This window comes from Penaeus monodon, chromosome 35, assembly GCF_015228065.2.
Source record: "Penaeus monodon isolate SGIC_2016 chromosome 35, NSTDA_Pmon_1, whole genome shotgun sequence".
NCBI lineage: Eukaryota > Metazoa > Arthropoda > Malacostraca > Decapoda > Penaeidae > Penaeus > Penaeus monodon.
This window is the reverse complement of record NC_051420.1, coordinates 35,234,270-35,244,269: the sequence shown is the minus strand read 5'-3', so window position 1 is coordinate 35,244,269 and position 10,000 is coordinate 35,234,270. Positions and strand designations below refer to the sequence as shown.

Below are 10,000 nucleotides of genomic sequence, written 5' to 3'. Positions count from 1 at the left end.
ACAACCCTAGACGCTATACTATAGGTCTGTATGACTTTTCATATAGCATAATAAATCATTTTCACCCCTTCCTGCACAATACTTTACAATATTGTTATATGATCTTTGATGTCTAGCACATTTATATATTTACCATTAGGCACTAAATTGAAATTATTTGATGCATTATAGACAATAAAGATTTATAATCCAAACATATTTCTCTTATTAACAGGAGCAGAATACTCACCAGCTAAGAGGTTCTACATACTAAGAAATATGAAGATCTTCCTACAAAGTTCAAAACAAATAGATATAATACAAAATCTCCAACAACAAAAGAAGAATCAAGAAACATAGATCCATGGGATATAGACTTCAGAATCTAAAACCCTATAAAAGAAGGTCTTTTTCCAGAAAATTGCCAGCAGATGAAAATCATTTTCTGTTCAGCACCTGAGGACTACAAACCATCACAGAGTAAACAGTTCACATGAGCTCTTGTTTAATAAGGGATGAACTCAGTTCTTGAACTAGATCCAAGTGATGTGCCTGGTCCAAGCATGTAAGGAATTACAAACAGCAGACGAGCATCAGACGTAGAGACAGCAACAGTGAAGATTACCCATACTCCAGACAAGCAGGAAATGAAGAAACTGACAGACAGCCCATGGAATCCCAAATCTTCACATCAGACACAAGGTACCCTGCGAGAGAATGTAGTACATTTACATTTATCAGTCACTCACTTCAGGCTTCCATAAACAACTAAAAATAACTGAAGCACTGAATAAATCAAGCTAATAGAAATACATAATGCAAAATTCCCTGAGCATCTATGGGGATGGAAAGGCATTAAGGTATGTAGTGACTGATTTAAAGAGGGTAGGGCCTTTGAGTTAAATCAAAGAAAATCTTGTTGACTGGGAAGTGCAGTGCAAAAAACCTTGCTTCATTGAAATCAAGTGGAAATGATCAGGGAACCAGGTTCCCACATTTAAAGAGACAAGTACAACTGACAATAAAATCTGTAAAGAAATAGAAGTCAAGTCACTGAGAATAATATTAAAAAATCCTCTACCCAACAAAATAACAACAGGTCACACTTCATATCTAGTTTTCCAGAATATATTTCCCTTCTCATAATGCTTCAAATACCTTGCATAGTCATGGTATCATGTCCTGTAAAAGTAGGAGATAAAGCAACTACAGCCAAATGGTTTATAAAGACTTAAAATCCTCCTCATTGCTTTTCTTGTGCTGGAAACCCCACGGCATATGACAAAAATATCATATTCACATAAAAGTACAGAAATCAATAAAAACAATGCAATGCCAAACAGCATTGAAATTAAGAAGCATTTACAACAGTTAAAACCAGATACACACAAACAGAAAAATAGCAGCAGCAACAATAACAGCAACTCAATATGGGAAATTACCAACACTCGGAGGATAATACAAACAACACACAGCACTTGCCTTAACTAATTTTGCTTGGTCTTTTCTTTCCTTTTCCTTCTCTTCATCCCTTTTTTTGTCCGCTTATCTTAATTTTTAACTCATTTTTACCCCTTTTTGCCACAGTACTTTATCATAATGCTGTGTGACCTTTCTCTGGCACATTTGTTTGTTTTGACCATTCTGGAAATCCTCAAACATCACCAAACGAACCCAAAAATGCTTATTAGCCGTGGGCTTTGCTTCCAAGCCCCACCCCATCACTATATTTTGAATATGCCACTAAGTGACCATAGATGTTGACATTTCAGAAAAATTTCAATAGATAAAAAAACACCAATTTGGAAAAAAAAATATATTTAACAGGATTCCACCCTTTAGGACCCCCCAAATTAGATTATGAAAGCAAGTAATATTTTGAATATTTGAATAAGTCTTTTGGGTAAATAAAGCAGCTGAATACTACAAAACTTTAGTCAGAAAAACCAGAGAGCCCAAAGCAGGAAAGGGTTCCAATTGACTTAGAAATTATTTTTAAAAACTAAGAAGTGACCAGCACCCAATGAAAAGCCAGCCCAAAATGAAAATTAGAATTTCCGCAAGCCCATTAAAACCCCAAAAAAGAGGGAATGGATAACAGACAAATATCAGTAACATAAAAAAAAAGGGAAAAAGTAAGTAAATAATAAAAAAAAGGGTAAAAGGTAATTTTTTTTGACAATGTTATTTAGGAAAAAAAATGTGATGGAATAAAAACATAAAATAAAACCCAAGAAAAAGGCATTAATGAAGAAGGAAAAACCAAATATAAAAAAAACATTAAAAAAAACTAAAAAGCAAGTCAAATCAAGAAAGTCATAAATAGGAAACAGGGGAAAATTTGGGAAAAATTTTATCATGACTAGTTTTTAAGGACAGAAAAAAACTTTGGAATTTTCATATAAAAAAATGAGGAAAAAAGAGTTTTTAACACCCTTTTCTGAATAACATCAACGGGTCCGGAAATGAACAGTAAATTTAATACCCAAAAAAATAATTTTAAAAATGATAGTTAAAAAAGTTTACCCCCAAAAGCAGAAATTAAAGATTTTAATAGTGAAGGGAAAATCGTTTTAAAAAAAAAAAAAAAAAAAAAAGACAAGCTTTAAAAACCAACCCCCCCCCAAACCCCGCCCCGTTGTTGTCTGGGGGGCTTAGGAGGCGGAGAGGGACCAAGATGGGGAACTCCCCCCACCTTTGGGGCTCAGCCCTCGATCAAAATTTGCATGGTTCTTTTTTCCTTCCCACCCTTTTCTTTCTGTCCCTTCACCAAACCCTTCTCTATCCACCTCCAAAGGGTGTGAGAGCTTGCCCCTTTATCAAATACCCCAAAGTTTTTAAAACCACCCGTTTCCCTGACCCCACTCTCCTTTGCCACGGTTCCAAACTGCAATAATACCCCCTCATCAATGCCTCTAGTACAGTAGCCAAAAATCAACCCTTAAGGAACATTTCCACTCTCCATCATGCTCAATTTCACACCTCTAACCCCAAAAACCCCCACATAAACCCCCCCATCCTCCTTTTTAATACCTTACAGCCTTATTGCCCCCTCTCCATAACACTCCTCCCTCAACACTACTCCTCTTCGTCAGGGCCCCCCCCCCCTCTACTACCCTACTCTACCAATCTTGAATCTCTCTTTAGCGCACCCAAATGGGACCGGTTTTTCGTGATCCCTCCCAAGCTCCCTCCCTTGACAACCCCCTTCTCTTCCAAAATGTCCCCAAAAAACAAGTAGGAAAATCTCTTTCCGTAGCGCCCCGACCGCCCCCGTTGTTCGTAACATCCAAAAAACCAAGCTATAGCATTAACAAAACTAACGCCCTATAGGGAAACCCCCCCTTTGCAGAACCCACCCAACCCTCAATATTTGCCCCGGGAACTTTCAATCCCCAAAAATTTGCCCAATCTATGAAAAAGATTGGTAGTTGTGGAGAAGCCCTACTTGCCTGTCTCACAGACTGTGATAAACATCAGTAAAATGCACCCTTTTCCCCCAAAGGGGTTTCCGAAAGAAACCCACAAATAAGTAAAAATTCCCTTCTGTAGACATGACCTTTCCCCCTTTAACATCTACATAGGAGGAGAATCCCCCCTGTTCGTCCATCCCAAACCTCCCCCCACGTCAGTCCCAAAAATTGTTAGCGTCTAGGACACCCACCCAAAACATTCCTTTCCCACAGCCAGATCCCCACTTGTCCCCCAACCTGCCATCCCTGATCTAACTGTCTGCAAACACGCACATGTGCAACTGTGGGGGCCCCCCTAATGTATTTTATAGGGGCTGCCCACCTAAAAATTTGAGCGAGGTAGAATCTCAGATTCAAACTTGGACTCACACTACGGAAGCCAGCCCAAACCGTCGATTTGGTTTTTCTCTCTTACCCCTTACTCCAGTATACTGCACTTCTACCAATTCTCCAAAACCCACCCCCGTACATCTAATCCCCCCTTCACCCTCCTTTCCTCCCCAAATTTTTTGCCATCCTTCCTGACACCCCAATCTCTACTACGATACCCCAATCACCATACAACCCCAACCCTTCCCCTCTCCCCCTCGCACTCCCGTAACGACAGAACAAACGTTTCCCCCCCTTCCCCCCTCCCAAAATCCTCCACCTTTCCCCCAGTTGAGACCCCATCCTCTCTTCCCCCCCTCCAAGAAATCCTTACCCCCCAAAACTCCCGAACCAACTAGAAAAAAACTTTAAAATATTCAAGTTTATTTAATAAAAACTGACATCAACCCCCAAAATTTTACACGCTCCTTCCACACCCCAAAGAAACGCGATATCCACCTCCCCAAACGATATCCCCACCCCCTTCCTCCTACCCCCCCCCAACACAGCTCACCCCCCCCGACCCCAAACCCCGCCCACTTTAAACCCTCCCACCACCCCCCTTATCCCTTCCACTCCCTCCTGGTACACACGTAATCCCTTATGTCACAATATCCCCTTCCTCAGACCCCCCGTCTCCTAATCCCCCTCCTTAGAACAAACTCTTATACCTTCCCTTTCAGACCTCTAAAATCCTTTCCCCCCCCTCTAGCTGCTTCCCCCCAAAAACCCCCAAACAGATACAATTTACGTAAAGTATAACATCCTTTCATTGAATATTCGCGGTTTCCGCTCCACGACCTGACCTTCGCTACCCTTTCCTTTTAAAACCCACTATGTATGCCTTCAAGAGCCCTTTCTTACACACCCTCCAATTCCAATCCCCAATTATCTTTTGCCCTTCCCCACTTTCCCCTTTATGTTCTCCAACTTATAAATCAAAAAACACCTTATGTCACACCCCCCTTTTAAAACCAAATGTCTTGCACAGTATTCGTTCTTCCTTCACGTTGGATCACAGGATTTCAGTCTACTTTCCCTTCCCACCCCTTTACTTTGTTGTTTTTGAAATCTTTTTCCCAAAACTTCAACCCCCTTTTCCCTTATTTTGGGATTTTAACGCACCCACTCTCGGGGGTGATTCTATCAAAAAACCCCGGGGCCCGATCTCTGAGCGCTTCCTCCCCAAACGCGACCTCAATATTTAAATTCAAACGCCCCACCATTTTGATACAGCACGAAATTTTTTCATGCATTGACCTCTCTCTAGCTCCCCTTCTTTTTCATTTTTTTTCCACTGGCAGTTTTAGACCATTCCCCCTATAGTGACCATTTCCCTTTTCCCCTTTCCCCACTTCTACGTACCACTTCCTAGCTCCCCACGCGGTGCTTTGATAGACCCGACTGGCTATTTCATTCACTCTCTTATTCAACCCTCCCCCTCCCTAAACCTCCTTTTCAAAAATGATACAGTGTTTTCACAAAAACGTCTTAAGAGCGCCATACAGCTATCCCCCGACCCCAAGACCCTAACCTCCAATGGTTCCTGGTGGAATTCTGATTGACTAAAGACTTTTCTTAAAACTGCAGCTGGGAAAAGTTACCGCTACAAAAAAGGTACCCAAAACAACTATCACCCCTTTTCTCCTTTAAAAAAGATCTGCTATCTTTGTCGTACTCCGGAATAGTAAAACAAAAAGCTGGAAAAAATGTTTCATCAATTACTCCTCTAATCTATCTCAAATGTGGGCGCCGATCCCTAACTATAGGGAAACTCCCTCCCCTCCTGCCCCCGCCTCCATATTCGAGATACCCTATTTTGATCCTCTCCAAGTCGTTTAATAAACCCCAACCCTTTACCCACCCAGCTGAGTCCTATATGCTCCATTTTCTTTCCCCGAAATCATTTGCCCCAATCTCCGCAAAACCCATAAGGCCCCGACGGGATTCACTACCGTTGCTCCCCGGGAACTCCATCTTCCTCCTTTCCTTTCCAAATTAAAATTTTCAACCCCATTGGAATCAGGAAAATTTTCCTTCAATTGGGGGAAGCCTTATCCTTCCCTTTTGAAAACCCAAAAAATCGGGGACCCCCCTCAAGCTTTGCCCCCTCGCACTAAACTGCGCTTGTGAAAATGTTGGGCGAAAGGGGAAATTCCCTTAAAGTGGATTTGAATTCACAATCTTCTCTCTCCCTCCCAATTTGGTTTCGCCTGCCCCGAAGCACAGCTGACCCCCTTTCCTTTTGAGACATATATTACATCTGCATTTTCACGCCCTGAACCGTCTAGCATATTTTTTGATCTAGAAAAAGCATATATACGTAATTTTTCCTCTTAGGCAACGTGGAAACATGGGGGTCTTCATAAGTCCTTCCTCTCCCAACCCCTTTCAGGTCAAAAAGCCTTTGCACGTCTCTTCTTTCCTCAAACGAAAGGGGTCCCCCCAAAGGGATGTCTCAGTACCCCTTTTTTTCCTTTTTCTGTTTAAAGAATTGTCTCAGTTTTTCCATCGGAGCCCGGGCATCACTTAAAGTTTTTATGATTTTAAACCTCTTAAACCCCTTCACTCCTACCAAAAACCCCACCAAATTTTTCAATCTGCAATCTCATCAGTTTCTTCCGGCCACAAAAAATGGCTTCCGCTTTTCTCCTCTAAAACTTTTTCCATCCTTTTTCTTCGCTCACTTAGGACCCCTACCCCCACTCTTCCTATATGGCACCCCTCCCAAAACCCTTCCTCTGGAAAATTTCCCAGGGGTTTATTTTTTACTCCCCAAAGTCCAGGCGACCATTTCTACCATTAAAAAAATCTCCCCTGCCCTTTGAACTTAAAAACTCTACCCCCTTTTCGGGCTCAGATCGCAAAAAACTCCTTCATCTTCATTTACTTTGTCCCCTCCATCTTGATTAGGAGCCTATCTACTCCTCTGCCTCAACTTTCTCTCCTTGCCCATCTTTATACAATCCTCCTGGGTCTTGCTTTGCCAGGCGCCCTTTTGTCCTCGCCCCGTTGAGAGCCCGAAAGAATCAGGGTACACTCTATCTCGACGTCGTGCCCCTTTCTCCCCGAGCTTGTTCGTTCCCCCAAAATTCCCCCACAAAAATACTATCCCCAATCCCCACTTCTACTTAGTTCTCTCATGTTTCCTACTCCCTTTTTCCACTCGCATGGATACCCTCCTCTCCCATTTCCCCCTTTTCTCATCTCCAACCCCTCCCGTTCTCTGTCCTTCAATCCTCCATGGCTTAAAAAACCTACCCCCTTTTGCCTTTTTTTTTTCCCGACACACCAAAAAAAAAAATTCCCCCCTACTATCCTTTTCCACATTTCCTTTACCAGTCTCCATCATTCCTCTAGTATTCCGATATACTGCTGGGTCCAAATCCACCTTCCCGGGGCTGTTTTTCAGTAATCTTCCCACTGTACATTCAAAATTCCCTTTTCCCCTGAATCCGTGTCCTTTTTCTACAGAAATGTATGCATCCTTTTTTTCTCTAAAAAACATACTCACTCTCCTCTTCCTCTTTTAAATTTTTACTGACTCTGTAACCTTAAATCTCATAAGTCAAAAACACACCCCAACCCCCTTGTTTGTAAGATCCAGACCTGGTTGTTCTACCCGCCCCCCGCCATAAAAAAATCAAATTTTTCTGGGCCCAGCCTGTTGGAATCCCCCCCCATGAACGGCAATACACTAGCACGCCCGCGCTATGTCCACATCATCCAACCCGCTTCTCACGTATCCCCGCCACGGTTTTTTCCCCCACTTTTAAAACCCTTTTTGTATAACCCCATGGCAAATCTTTTTTTTCAAAACCTCCGCACTAATAATTATTCGTAAAACAAACAATCCCTGGGCACTCCATTTCATCGGGCAGACGGGAGACCCCCCTTGCCCGCTTACGCATTGGCCCCACCCCTCTAAAACCTCCTATCGAGTACCTCTGATCCCCCCTAGTTTTCCCTTTTGTATTTTCCCCTTTCATCCCACCTCCTAGTCATCCCCCGTTTTGAAACAACCCCTACCTTGCTTTTCCCCCCCCTATCCCCCTTCACCGACCCCCCAACCTTCAACATCCTTACAAAACCCACACTTTCTCTTCAAAACCATTCCTTTCCTCAAACGCAACAATCCTTCATCTAATCAAACTCCTTCCCAACCCGACCCACCTTCACTCACCATTCCTTTGCCAGCTTCAACACCTACTCAACCCCCTTCCCTCAACAACGCATACCTAGTTTCCCTTTCTTGCTTACATTAACCTTAACCACACCAGAAACCCTAAACTTTTAAACACCCCACCAAAAAACTTAGACAAAAAATAAAAAAAAAAAATCTAAAAAATATACTATAATGCTGCATAACTTAGATTTCTAGCACATTTATATTATGCTTTTATATCATTAACATTAACCTATTACAACCAGATAAATCCTTATAATTTTTAAAAGCAACCCCACATCAAAAACAAAAAAAAAAAAAAAAAAAAAAAAAAAATAAAAAAAAAATATATATATAAATATATATATAATATATATATATATACTGAATATACTATATATATATATATATATATATATATATATATATATATATATATATATATATATAGGGGATCACCCCTACTTTGGTCCTCAGCCCTCACCTCAATTAGTTTTGCATGGTCTTTTATTCTCCTCCTTTCCTTTTCTTCATCCCCGTGTTCTGTCCACTTATCCTAATTGTTAAACTCATTTTTGCTGTTTTCCCCATATAACTTTATCATAATGCTTCCTACTCCCTTAACTCCTTCCCTCCTAACAACCATTACCTCATGCTGTACCTCATCAGCTTCCCCTCTCTACCCTTTTCCACTCTCTAGTACCGTTCAGCCTATAACTATACCCTGCTCATTTTTGGTTCTCTAATTTACCATGGTGCCATATGACCTTTGATGTCACATAGCTTTTTCTTACCTGGGAGCTTTGCCCCAAGCCTCATACTATCACTATGTTTTGAATATACTGCTAATGACCGTAGATGTTGGTGCGTTAGACTTTTTCAATAAATAGATAAATTTTCAATTATTATTGGTTAAATGGAAAATACTCCATTCACTTTAAAAACTGGTTAGTAAACCCAACAGTGCAGACACTCCTCTGCCCAACTGTTGTTGTCATGGGGACTTAGGAGATGGAGGCTGAGACCCAGTGTAGGGGATCACTCCTGTCTAGGACCGCAGCCCTCACCTCAACTAATTTTGCTAGGTCTTTTCTTCTCCCCCTTTCCTTTTCCTTTTCTTTCTCATCCCCTTCTGTCCATTTATCCTAATCATTAACTCATTTTTGCCCTTTTTGCCATGATACTTTATCATAATGCCATATGACCTTTGATGTCTAGCATTTTTGTTTTAACCATTAACCATTCTGGGAATCCACAAACATCATCCATTAACCAAAAAACTTCCTTACCCAGGGTCTTTTCCCCTGTTGCCATATTTTGAATACACTGCTAATGACCATAGATGTTAATGCAAGAGAAATTTTTCAGTAAATAAAATCATTAACTGTGCAGGCACAAAATCACAGTTTCATAAGCAGAATGTAAAGGAAAACCTTTTGGAAGCATAATAACCAAAAGACTAAACTGGTGGCTGGAAACAAACCATAAACAATGAAGATATTAACAGGCTTTAGATCAAACTGCTCAACAAGAGATGTGCTTGAAGTGCTTTACTTCTATATTAAATTAGCTTTCATAGAGAAAAAATATGCATTTGACAAAATCAGCTGTAAAGGTCAGAAAGCAAATAGAGAGTCAGATGTGAAATTCTGTGATATTTCCATAAACCCAATTTAATATGGTATTATAATGTTTGCTGAAAAAAAAAGAATCCTGCAAAATATCACGGTACAAAGAGCGACAGACTGCTTGAAGATCACCCCAGTATTATATTCCCTTATTGATAAGATGGCCACTAAAAATGAAGTAATGAGTGAGAATGTACAAAAAAAAAAAAAAAGTAAGAAAAATACATGCAGTTTAAAAAGTAGTAACAGCAGTTACTGGAAAATTACCCCCCAAAAACAAAAAAGCCTAGTTCAGTTTTATAATATGTAAAGAGTTACAATTAATGATAAAAGCATAAAAAACCAACTCACTTATGTTTGCAAAAAAAATTAGCAATTTTAAATTT

General features: G+C 40.6%; 1 long non-coding RNA gene across 1 annotated transcript in view; it reads left to right on the top strand.

The window, feature by feature from the left end:
- LOC119595170 overlaps window positions 1–1,221 on the top strand; it is a 4,993-nt gene extending 3,772 nt beyond the window's left edge. The window contains exon 2 of the long non-coding RNA XR_005230689.1: window positions 215–1,221. This is a non-coding gene — a long non-coding RNA (uncharacterized LOC119595170). The remainder of the gene's footprint in view (window positions 1–214) is intronic.
- Window positions 1,222–10,000: the final 8,779 nt, after the last annotated feature.